Here is a 13,295-nt window from a genome sequence, read left to right on the forward strand (position 1 = left end):
GAGTTCTTCTTACCTTTGTTCAGTAGAAAAGTCTCCCTCTCTAAATAATATAGGAGGTTCCATAGACTGGTCACTCTTCATGGACACACAGCTGGGAACAGGGGAGGCTGGTCTCTCCTGCTTGATTGGACTTCAACACAACAGAGACAAACATTACATGTCTCATCTACTCTGAGGTCAGATGGGGAAACATAGAAAGAGTTTAATTCCAAAACGCTATATATCACTTTCAGAAATGTAGTAAATTATCTTTTATTGTTTAAAGAAATTATGAGAGAGATTGGTGTGGTTTTTCAACTATCTAATCATGGAATGGGGTTGTTCAGTGACAGACATGTTTTTGTTTCAAATCTATCACTTGATGTTTTCATTTCAGAGAGACAAATAATCATGTTTTTTTGCAAAATGCTATATATCTACCTCACTCTCAGAGAAATCAGTAGTACTGCTAGGTTTTACACAGTAATAATATATATCTGTCTCACTCTCAGAGAAATCAGTAGTACTGCTAGGTTTTATACAGTAATAATATATATCTGTCTCACTCTCAGAGAAATCAGTAGTACTGCTAGGTTTTACACAGTAATGATATATATCTGCCTCACTCTCAGAGAAATCAGTAGTACTGCTAGGTTTTACACAGTAATGATATATATCTGTCTCACTCTCAGAGAAATCAGTAGTACTGCTAGGTTTTACACAGTAATAATATATATCTGTCTCACTCTCAGAGAAATCAGTAGTACTGCTAGGTTTTACACAGTAATAATATATATCTGTCTCACTCTCAGAGAAATCAGTAGTACTGCTAGGTTTTACACAGTAATAATATATATCTGCCTCACTCTCAGAGAAATCAGTAGTACTGCTAGGTTTTATACAGTAATAATATATATCTGCCTCACTCTCAGAGAAATCAGTAGTACTGCTAGGTTTTACACAGTAATAATATATATCTGTCTCACTCTCAGAGAAATCAGTAGTACTGCTAGGTTTTACACAGTAATAATATATATCTGTCTCACTCTCAGAGAAATCAGTAGTACTGCTAGGTTTTACACAGTAATAATATATATCTGCCTCACTCTCAGAGAAATCAGTAGTACTGCTAGGTTTTACACAGTAATAATATATATCTGTCTCACTCTCAGAGAAATCAGTAGTACTGCTAGGTTTTATACAGTAATAATATATATCTGTCTCACTCTCAGAGAAATCAGTAGTACTGCTAGGTTTTACACAGTAATAATATATATCTGTCTCACTCTCAGAGAAATCAGTAGTACTGCTAGGTTTTATACAGTCAAATGTGACTGACTGGCTCAATTCGGTCTCCTGTGGCAACATTTGAAATTGTGTTTTTTACATTGGATAAAATTAGAGACTCAGAGCTAGAAAATTGTTTTTTATTTATTTTATTTCACCTTTATTTACAAAAGGAATAGCCTGTGGATTATGAAAACAAGAACAATACATGGGAAAATGGGTAAGGAGAAATGACTAGAGACAGTGTTGTTTAACTCACTGACCAGGACCCATGAGTTCTTCTTACCTTTGTTCAGTAGAAAAGTCTCCCTTTCTAAAGTCTAGAGGAGGATCCATAGACCAGTCACTCTTCATGGACACACAGCTGGGAACAGGGGAGGCTGGTCTCTCCTGCTTGATTGGACTTCAACACAACAGAGACAAACATTACATCAGTGTTGTTTAACTTCACATTGGGAATTTTGGATGAAATTAACGATATTCCTATAATTAGTAGATTTGGATAGAAACTCTAAAGTTTCTAAACCTGTTAAAATAATGTCTGTGTATAACAGAACTGACTGAAAAACTATTATTTTGATATACATACAGACACAGTTCACTATCTGTGTCTTCTCCTACATGTGGCCAGTCTTTAGGCATTGTTTCAGGCTTTTACTGTGCAAAATGAGGGAGATACAGCACTTTCAATGAGTGGACAGTGGAGATTTCCAGACATGAGCCCAGCGTGTGGATCGGGAGCCTTTCTTGTTTCTCCTTTTCTATTGACGAAGCTTCTGTCCGGTTGAAATATTATTGATTATTAATGACGAAAACAACCTGAGGATTTTAAACATCGTTTGACATGTTTCTACGGACTTTTATTGTACTTTTTTGGACCTTTCGTCTGCATGTTGAGAGCGCGTATTGTGCCTTTGGATTACTGAACTAAACGCACCAACAAAAGGTTTTTGGACATAAAGAGGGACATTATCGAACAAAACAAACATTTATTGTCTAACATGGAGACCTGGGAGTGCCACCAGATGAAGATCATCAAAGGTAAGTGATTCATTTTAACTCTATTTCTGACTTTTGTGACACCTCTCCTTAGTTGGAAAATGGCTGTATGATTTTCAGTGGCTAGGCGCTGACCTAACAATCAAGTGGTGTGCTTTCTCTGTAAAGCCTTTTTGAAAATCTGACACAGCGGCTGGAATAACAAGACGTTTATCTTTAATCCTATTTATAAAACTTGTATTTTTCATCAATGTCGTGATGAGTATTTCTGTAATTTGATGTGGCTCTCTGAAATTTCACCGGATGTTTGTTTGAGACAATGATCACTGTACATAGCGTGCCAATTTCAACTGAGATTATTGGACATAAAAATGTACTTTATCGAACAAAACACACATTTATTTTTGTAACATGAAGTCCTGTGAGTGCCATCTGATTAAGATCATCAAAGGTTACTGATTAATTGAATCGCTATTTCTGACTTTTGTGAGCCCTTACCTTGGCTGGAAAATGGCTGTATGGTTTTCTGTGACTAACGTAACATAAAGTAAAGCCTTTTTTTGTGTTGTTTTGAATTTGGCGCCCTGCAATATCACTTGCTGTTGTCGAGGGGGAAGCTACCGTCCCACTTACACCAGAGAGGTTAACTCACTGACCATGACCCGTGAGTTCTTCCTACCTTTGTTCAGTAGAAAAGTCTTCCTTTCTAAAGGATATAGGTAGATTCATAGATTGGTCACTCTTCATGGACACACAGCTGGGTACAGTGGAGGCTGGTCTCTTCTGCTTGATTGGGCTTCAACACAACAGAGACAAACATTACATAGATAATGTCAACCATCTAAATGAATATTTATATAATTAACTAAATGTTGTGGTGTTTTTGGTTTATGTCTGATACATTGCTTGTTTTGCAATAAATTGTTATTATATGTTTGTAGGTGGAAAAATGAACTAGAAAATTAGGCTATAAGGAGTACCAGTACTGAGTCAATGTGCAGGGTACCAGGTAGTTGAGGTAATAATGAGGCTATAAGGAGTACCAGTACTGAGTCAATGTGCAGGGTACCAGGTAGTTGAGGTAATAATGAGACTATAAGGAGAACCAGTACTGAGTCAATTTGCAGGGATACCAGGTTGTTGAGGTAATAATGAGACTATAAGGAGTACCAGTACTGAGTCAATGTGTAGGGGTACCAGGTAGTTGAGGTAATATGTACATGTAGGTAGAGGTAAAAGTGACTAGGCAATCAGGATAGAGATTACCACTCCTCAGCCAGGGAGTGCACACACACACACACACACACACACACACACACACACACACACACACACAGGGAGGGAATGTTGTGTTTGTTTAATATTGTTTTAGGACTATGAAAATGGACAAAAGGATGAGCCTATGGATTATGAAAACAACAACAATAAATGGGAAAATGGGAGAGGAGAAATGACTAGAGACAGTGTTGTTTAACTCACTGACCCATGAGTTCTTCTTACCTTTGTTCAGTAGAAAAGTCTCCCTCTCTAAAGTGTATAGGAGTGTCCATAGACCAGTCACTCTTCATGGACACACAGCTGGGAACAGGGGAGGCTGGTCTCTCCTGCTTGATTGTACTTCAACACAACAGAGACAAACATTACATCTCTCATCTACTCTGAGCTCAGATGGGGAAACATAAGAGTTTCATTCCAAAATGATATATATCACTTTTCAGAAAAGTTGGTCAATTAGATTATATTGCTTAAAGAAATTATCCCCTAATTGTTTTTTTTTCACTATCTAATCATGACTTGGGGTTGTTCAATGACCGACATGTGTTTCTTTATAATCTATCACTATAATCTATCACTATAATCTATCACTATAATCTATCACTATAATCTATCACTATAATCTATCACTATAATCTATCACTATAATCTATTACTATAATCTATCACTATAATCTATCACTATAATCTATTACTATAAACTATCACTATAATCTATCACTATAATCTATCACTATAATCTATCACTATAATCTATCACTATAATCTATCACTATAATCTATCACTATAATCTATCACTATAATCTATCACTATAATATATCACTATAATCTATCACTATAATCTATCACTATAATCTATCACTATAATCTATCACTTGATGGTTTCATTTCAGACAAATGTTTTTTTTCTTCTTTTTTCTTGTTTTACCTTTCTATGGCTCGACAACATTCCGCTGAAAAGGCAACGTGCGAAATTCTAAAATATTTTTTATAAATACGTAACTTTCACACATTAACAAGTCCAATACAGCACATGAAAGATAAACATCTAGTTAATCTACCCATCATGTCCGATTTAAAAAATGCTTTACAGCTAAAGCACAACATATGATTATGTTAGGTCAGAGTCAAGTCACAAAAACACACACAGCCGTTTTCCAACAAAAGATAGGAGTCACAAAAAAATCCTTAACCTTTGATGATCTTCATCAGATGACACTCATAGGACATCATGTTACACAATACATGTATGTTTTGTTCGATAATGTGCATATATATATCAAAATCTCAGTTTACATTGGCTCATTACGTGCAGTAATGTTTTGATTCCAAAACATCCGGTGATTTTGCAAAAATATTCATAATAAGAATTGATAAAAGATTGATAAAATTCACAGAATTAATAATAGGCTTCTCCTCTATTCAACCGCTGTGTCACATTTAAAAAAAACTGAAAAAGCATAATCTGAGAACGGAGCTCAGATCCCAAAACAGCCAGAGGAATATCCATCATTTTGGTGTCAACAGAAGCTAGAAAAAACACTATAAATATTCACTTACCTTTGATGATCTTCATCTGAAGGCACTCCCAGGAATCCCAGTTCGACAATAAATTACTGATTTGTTCCATAAAGTTCCTTGAAGCCATTTCATTTAGCCACTTGTTGTTAGCGTGTTCAGCCCAGTAATCCATCTTCATGAGGCGCAAGCACTTCCTCCAGACAAAAACTCGAAAAGTTCCATTACAGTCCGTAGAAACAAGTCAAATGATCTATGCAATCAATCTTTAGGATGTTTTTAACATAAATCATCAATAAGGTTCCAACCGGAGAATTTCATTGTCTGAAGAAAAGCATTGGAACGAGAGCAAACTCTGTCGGGAGCACGCGTCATGAGACCAAGGCTCTCTGCCAGACCACTCACTCAAAGAGCTATTATGAGCCCCTCCTTTATAGTAGAATCCTCAAACCAGGTTCTAAAGACGGTGACATCTAGTGGAAGCCCTAGGAAGTGCATCCTCATTCATATCTCACTGGGATTTCAATAGGCACTGTTTTGAAAATCGATTTCTCACTTCCTGTTTGGATTTCTTCTCAGGTTTTTGCCTGCCATATAAGTTCAGTTATACTCACATACATCATTCAACAGTTTTAGAAACTTCAGAGTGTTTTCTATCCAATACTAATAATAATTAGCATATATTAGCATCTGTGACAGAGTAGGAGGCAGTTCAGATCTGGGCACGCTATTCATCCAAAAGTGAAAATGCTGCCCCCCACTGACCATGACCCATGAGCTCTTCTTACCTTTGTTCAGTAGAAAAGTCTCCCTCTTTAAAGTGTATAGATATACCCATAGACCGGTCACTCTTCATGGACACACAGCTGGGTACTGGGGAGGCTGGTCTCTCCTGCTTGATTGGACTTCAACACAACAGAGACAAACATTATATCTCTCATCTACTCTGAGCTCAGATTAGGAAATATAAGAAAAGTTTACCTCCAAAACGCTGTATATCCATTTTCAGAAATGTTCATATATTAGCTTTTATTGTTTTGTGAAATTATGAAAGAAATTGGTGTGTTTTTTCACTAGCTAATCATGGCATGGCATTGTTCAATGACAGATAAGCATTTGTTTAAAATCTATCACTTGATGGTTTCATTTTACAGAGAGACAAATAATGTTTTTTTTGCAAATTGCTATATTTCTGCCTTACTCTAAAATGTGACCGACCGGCTCATTTCAGTTTTATGTAGCAAAATTTGAAATCTGTGATTTTACATTGGATAAAAGTAGAGACTGGGGCTAGATTAAAAAAAATATATATAATTAACTAAACTACGTCGGATCCACAAATTAACTAAATGTATGAAGCCTTTGGTTTAAGTCAGTTTAATTGTTATGCTCTAAATGTTATTTATGGTTGGAAGTGGTAAAATTAACTAGAACATTTTATATTTTGCAAATCTGAGCTGTTAATACTTTAGTCCATAGTCCATCGGTAAATAGCCCACCCAATTTACCTACCTCATCCCCATACTGTTTTTATTTATTTACTTTTCTGCTCTTTTGCACACCAGTATCTCTACCTGCACATGACCATCTTATCAAAATGGTAATTATTTGGCTACCTCCTCATGACTTTTGCACACAATGTATATAGACTCTTTTTAAAACTTTTTTTCTACTGTGTTATTGACTTGTTCACACTGCTATGCTTTATCTTGGCCAGGTCGCAATTGTAAATGAGAACTTGTTCTCAACTAGCCTACCTGGTTAAATAAAGGTGAAATTAAATAAAATAAAAATAGTAAGGAATTACACATTATTCAGTACTACTGCAGTTGCTATATAATTCCAATAGATGGCAGCATAAGACCACAAATGACATTTCAGAAGATTAGTTTAGTTTTTTCTTCCTGGAAACACCATCACTCCCCTTACTTTAGTAGAGAGAAATGCATTTTCCCATTTTCCAATGTCAAATTCATCAACCTGCATCGACCCACTGCACAAGTAGCCAACTCAGCCCGGCCAAAAAGCTTGTGCCGTCACTCTGCCTTCTCTCACCAACAAGGGGCATGTTGGCGTACATTTGCTATCTGTTAGGGTTGAATGATGTCATTTATAGGCGGTTTGAAAGAGGCAATATTGTCTTTTCTATTCCGAGTCTGTTTTTTCCATATATGAGGAATTAAGAGGTTGAGGTTCTGACCAGTGATTATTTACCCGGGGTTCAATACCTGCTATAGTCACAATTGTTTTGCTCTCCCTAATGCAACACAGCCCTAATACGAGACATAATGCTAACTAAAGTAATGACCAGAAGCAACACAGCCCTAGTACGAGACATAATGCTAACTAAAGTAATGACCAGAAGCAACACAGCCCTAATACAGGACATAATGCTAACTAAAGTAATGACCAGAAGCAACACAGCCCTAGTACAAGACATAATGCTAAATAAAGTAATGAGACCATTTTAGAAAATCAAGGGACATAAAGTCTTCGTTTGCTGCTATTTTATGTCCATCATATTGCTGCTTGTAGCCTATAACTGATGCTTCATGGTCCATCATATTGCTGCTTGTAGCCTATAACTGATGCTTCATGGTCCATCATATTGCTGCTTGTAGACTATAACTGATGCTTCATGGTTCTTCATCTTGCTGCTTGTAGCCTATAACTGATGCTTCATTGTCTTATGCTGCCATCTATTGGAAATATTTAGCAATTAAAAGCAGGTTGTTCAAGTTCCTTGAAGTCCACATCACCAACAAACTAACATGGTCCAAGCACACCAAGACAGTCGTGATGAGGGCACGACAAAACCCATCCAGGACCTCTATACCAGGCGGTGTCAGAGGAAGTCCCTAAAAATTGTCAAAGACCCCAGCCACCCTAGTCATAGACTGGTCTCTCTGCTACCGCACAGCAAGCGGTACCGGAGCGCCAACTCTAGGTCCAAGAGGCTTCTAAACAGCTTCTACCCCCAAGCCATAAGACTCCTGAACATCTAATCAAATCACTACCCACTACCCAAATCACTAACTCTACCTGCATGTACATATTACCTCAAATACCTAGACACCAGTGCCCCCACAAAGGACTTGCCTAGTTAAATAAAGGTAAAAAAAAAAAAAAACATTTAAAAAAAAATTGCCTACTGTATGATAGCTAGCAAATTAATTAGCTAACTAACGTTAGCCTGCCTACTGTATGATAGCTAGCAAATTAATTAGCTAACTAACGTTAGCCTGCCTACTGTATGATTGCTAGCAAATTAATTAGCTAACTAACGTTAGCCTGCCTACTGTATGAAAGCTAGCAAATTAATTAGCTGACTAACGTTAGCCTGCCTACTGTATGATTGCTGGCAAATTAATTAGCTAACTAACGTTAGCCTGCCTACTGTACGATAGTAGGCAAATTAATTAGCTAACTAACGTTAGCCTGCCTACTGTGCGATAGCAGGCAAATTAATTAGCTAACTAACGTTAGCCTGCCTACTGTACGATAGTAGGCAAATTAATTAGCTAACTAACGTTAGCCTGTCTAGCTGGAACTTCTTAAGGAAAATGTTTTATTTCTACACTTTCCAAAAGCTAAACAAACAAAAACATCATCACTTTTAAGAGACGTGTTTGTGCTGTCGTGCATTAGTAGCACAATTTCTAACTCATTTACATTCGTTTTTACTTCTCCATATTGACTTTGGGGTATTCAGTTTTGGCAGACTTTTGTTAGTGGATATACAATCATCACAAATTGAATTATGGGGAGTTTCCCGAAGTGAACATAATTGTACACTTGCAAGCTCAATCAAAAACGAGACCCGAGGGGCTTAGGTTGGGATCTTCCCTTGCTTGAATAATCGTTTGAACCGATGACCAAGATGGCCGCAGCGATTCCCCAAGGGCATAAGGCCACTAGGCTACCTGGTGCCTGACGTAAGGAGATTCCCCAAGGGCATAAGGCCACTAGGCTACCTGGTGCCTGACATAAGGAGATTCCCCAAGGGCATAAGGCCACTAGGCTACCTGGTGCCTGACATAAGGAGATTCCCCAAGGGCTTAAGGCCACTAGGCTACCTGGTGCCTGACATAAGGAGATTCCCCAAGGGCTTAAGGCCACTAGGCTACCTGGTGCCTGACATAAGGAGATTCCCCAAGGGCATAAGGCCACTAGGCTACCTGGTGCCTGACATAAGGAGATTCCCCAAGGGCATAAGGCCACTAGGCTACCTGGTGCCTGACATAAGGAGATTCCCCAAGGGCATAAGGCCACTAGGCTACCTGGTGCCTGACATAAGGAGATTCCCCAAGGGCATAAGGCCACTAGGCTACCTGGTGCCTGACATAAGGAGATTCCCCAAGGGCATAAGGCCACTAGGCTACCTGGTGCCTGACATAAGGAGATTCCCCAAGGGCATAAGTTAAATTAAGTGGACACTTCTGATGACGTAACATGATGCCTAAGTTGACACTTGCAGGACAAAGTGCGAGGGAAGAATGAGTGAATTTTAAATGTACCGCCCATGCCCGGAAATGTGTCACTCATTCGTACCCAACAGTTGTGTTTTCAGTCAGTGTGTGGGAAATGCATGTTACATCTTCAGCTGTTGTAGGAAAGATACTCTTAAAACACGTGTAACCCTAAATTCCATCGCTATGGAGGAAACCAGGCACCAGAGTGACGTACAATACAGTTGCCATATTGTTGTGTATTTTAGCTTTTAAAAGACTTCTTAAAAAATGTCAAACTTGATTTTCCCTAACAATTTTATTTGAATGATTATTATAATGCACTTAATAATTCACACTTCCTGTTGCTGCAGGATAATTTTTCTCCTGTGAGAAACTGGGTCAAATTAAGATATGGCATCTGTAAGTGCATTCATCTTAAGGTAGCTAAGTGAGACAATATGAACATCCCATTCCAGCTAAACATTGAATAAAAAGCGTTTTGCAAAAAAACACTAATCTATTTATAAAAAATCTGAGGTCAGTAATATTGAACAATATTTTCTGATTAAAAAACAAATGTGAAAAATTGTGGATATAGAATTTTGGAAATAAACGTAATAACATAACAAATATGTAATCTTACCTCTTAGCTTTGTTGTCATATTCCCCAGAGAGTCTCGTTTTAGAGGCAGGGCCTCCCTCCTCTTTCTCCCCAAAGAGACTTGTTTTAGAGGCAGGGCCTCCCTCTTTCTCCCCATAGAGACTCATTTTAGAGCACAAACTCCTAAACAGAGATACAACATGCTGGTTGTTATTGAATGTCAATGTCAACTAATTATTGAATGTCAATGTCAACTAATTATTGAATGTCAATGTCAACTAATTATTGAATGTCAATTGTTCTCATTTATTCATTATTTCTTTGAAACAGTCAGGTGATTTAATGCAATCACATGAACATGTAGCTGTGACATTTCATCTCCATGGTAACTGTCTGTAATAATAATAAGTAATAATAATAATAAGTCACTGTTTGTTAAGGTAGTTATAGACAGTACAGCAACAATAATAATAATAATAATAATAATAATAATAATAAGTCATTGTTTGTTAAGGTAGTTATAGACAGTACAGCAACAATAATAATAATAATAATAAGAATAAGTCACTGTTTGTTAAGGTAGTTCTAGACAGTACAGCAACAATAATAATAATAATAATAATAATAAGTCACTGTTTGTTAAGGTAGTTCTAGACAGTACAACAACAACAATAATAACAATAACAATAATAATAATAAGTCACTGTTTGTTAAGGTAGTTATAGACAGTACAGCAACACAATGTCTCACACTTATTTGCATTCACTAACAGTAGGATATTTATTGTCTTTCAATCTGTTATTTTCTAAACGTATCTGAGAATGTAGACAGAAGGGCTAAAACGGACATGATTGATCTGAGGGGGAAATCTTTGATCCATTCAGAAAGGTTTGCATGTAGCCTAGGCCTGATATTTTCCCAACATTTCCTACGGAGAGCACCAGGTCAGTCAGCATGATAAAGGATCATATCTCATTTCCTACGGAGAGCACCAGGTCGGTCAGCATGATAAAGGTTCATTTCTCAAGCTTTGTCTGACCACAAACTAACTGTATAATTGTTCTATGTAGCCTATAGTAGACTTACCAGTCTGGTCGTCTTCCCTTCAAATCAACACATTTATCCCACTTCTAGTTGTGCAGACAAATATGTATATTCTAATGTTGCTGACAAATGTTTGCCACAGTTTCAACAGCCATTTTGAAACTGCGTAGACTTCAAACACGCTTTTAATTTCCTAAGAGGAAATCACATAACTTCTGACAGTCACGTGATGCGGATGACCGGTTGTCTTGCAGAGGAAGTAGCATCTATTACAAACTCCAAAAGCCTTTTTAAATGTCAAACACAATACAAGTTTGAAAATAACTCCATTGCATCAACGTTGTCCTGCAACAGGATCATCAAATTAAGATCCTACATCTGTACATATATTGTCTTTATATAAACCAAGGCAGTTTGAGTTATTAGTAAGGAAGTTGCAACTGTCAGCTGCTTATAAACCTCTGTGATTGGATGTTATAGACGCCCATCTGAACAGTTTCTTTCCCCGTCTGGACCATAGAGACTAAAGGACCATGCTGTGTTCCATAGAGACTAAAGGACTATGCTGTGTTCCATAGAGACTAAAGGACCATGCTGTGTTCCATAGAGACTAGAGGACTATGCTGTGTTCCATAGAGACTAAAGGACTATGCTGAGACTAAAGGACTATGCTGTGTTCCATAGAGACTAAAGGACTATGCTGTGTTACATAGAGACTAAAGGACTATGCTGTGTTACATAGAGACTAAAGGACCATGCTGTGTTCCATAGAGACTAAAGGACCATGCTGTGTTCCATAGAGACTAAAGGACCATGCTGTGTTCCATAGAGACTAAAGGACTATGCTGTGTTCCATAGAGACTAAAGGACAATGCTGTGTTCCATAGAGACTAAAGGACAATGCTGTGTTCCATAGAGACTAAAGGACTATGCTGTGTTCCATAGAGACTAAAGGACTATGCTGTGGCCCTCACCAACTGGCCGTCTGGCCCATAGAGACTAAAGGACTATGCTGTGGCCCTCACCAACTGTCCGTCTGGCCCATAGAGACTAAAGGACTATGCTGTGTTCCATAGAGACTAAAGGACTATGCTGTGGCCCTCACCAACTGGTCCATAGAGACTAAAGGACCATGCTGTGGCCCTCCCCAACTGGCCATCTGGCTCATAGAGACTAAAGGACTATGCTGTGTTCCATAGAGACTAAAGGACCATGCTGTGGCCCTCACCAACTGTCCGTCTGGCCCATAGAGACTAAAGGACTATGCTGCGGCCCTCACGAACTGTCTGGCCCATAGAGACTAAAGGACTATGCTGTGGCCCTCACCAACTGGCCATCTGGCACATAGAGACTAAAGGACTATGCTGTGGCCCTCACCAACTGGTCCATAGAGACTAAAGGACCATGCTGTGGCCCTCACCAACTGGCCATCTGGCACATAGAGACTAAAGGACTATGCTGTGGCCCTCACCAACTGGACCATAGAGACTAAAGGACCATGCTGTGGCCCTCACCAACTGGACCATAGAGACTAAAGGACCATGCTGTGGCCCTCAACAACTGGCCATCTGGCCCATAGACTAAAGGACTATGCTGTGGCCCTCACCAACTGGCCATCTGGCCCATAGAGACTAAAGGACTATGCTGTGGCCCTCACCAACTGGCCATCTGGCCCATAGAGACTAAAGGACTATGCTGTGGCCCTCACCAACTGGCCATCTGGTCCATAGAGACTAAAGGACTATGCTGTGGCCCTCACCAACTGGCCATCTGGCCCATAGAGACAAAAGGACTATGCTGTGGCCCCTCACCAACTGGCCATCTGGCCCATAGAGACTAAAGGACTATGCTGTGGCCCTCACCATCTGGCCCATAGAGACTAAAGGACTATGCTGTGGCCCTCACCATCTGGCCCATAGAGACTAAAGGACTATGCTGTGGCCCTCACCAACTGGCCATCTGCCCCATAGAGACTAAAGGACTATGCTGCGGCCCTCACGAACTGTCTGGCCCATAGAGACTAAAGGACTATGCTGTGGCCCTCACCAACTGGCCATCTGGCACATAGAGACTAAAGGACTATGCTGTGGCCCTCACCAACTGGTCCATAGAGACTAAAGGACCATGCTGTGGCCCTCA

At 38.9% G+C, this 13,295-nt stretch overlaps 1 long non-coding RNA gene across 1 annotated transcript; it reads right to left on the reverse strand.

Annotated features, from left to right (window-relative positions):
- Positions 1 to 5,838: 5,838 nt before the first annotated feature.
- On the reverse strand, positions 5,839 to 11,280 carry LOC139393693 (uncharacterized). Its single transcript, XR_011629792.1, has 3 exons — positions 11,199 to 11,280; positions 10,155 to 10,295; positions 5,839 to 5,965 (listed from the first exon to the last, which is right to left on the reverse strand). It is a non-coding gene; the product is annotated as an uncharacterized lncRNA (long non-coding RNA).
- Positions 11,281 to 13,295: the final 2,015 nt, after the last annotated feature.

Source organism: Oncorhynchus clarkii, unplaced genomic scaffold (genome assembly GCF_045791955.1).
Source record: "Oncorhynchus clarkii lewisi isolate Uvic-CL-2024 unplaced genomic scaffold, UVic_Ocla_1.0 unplaced_contig_11072_pilon_pilon, whole genome shotgun sequence".
Classification (NCBI taxonomy): Eukaryota; Metazoa; Chordata; class Actinopteri; order Salmoniformes; family Salmonidae; genus Oncorhynchus; species Oncorhynchus clarkii.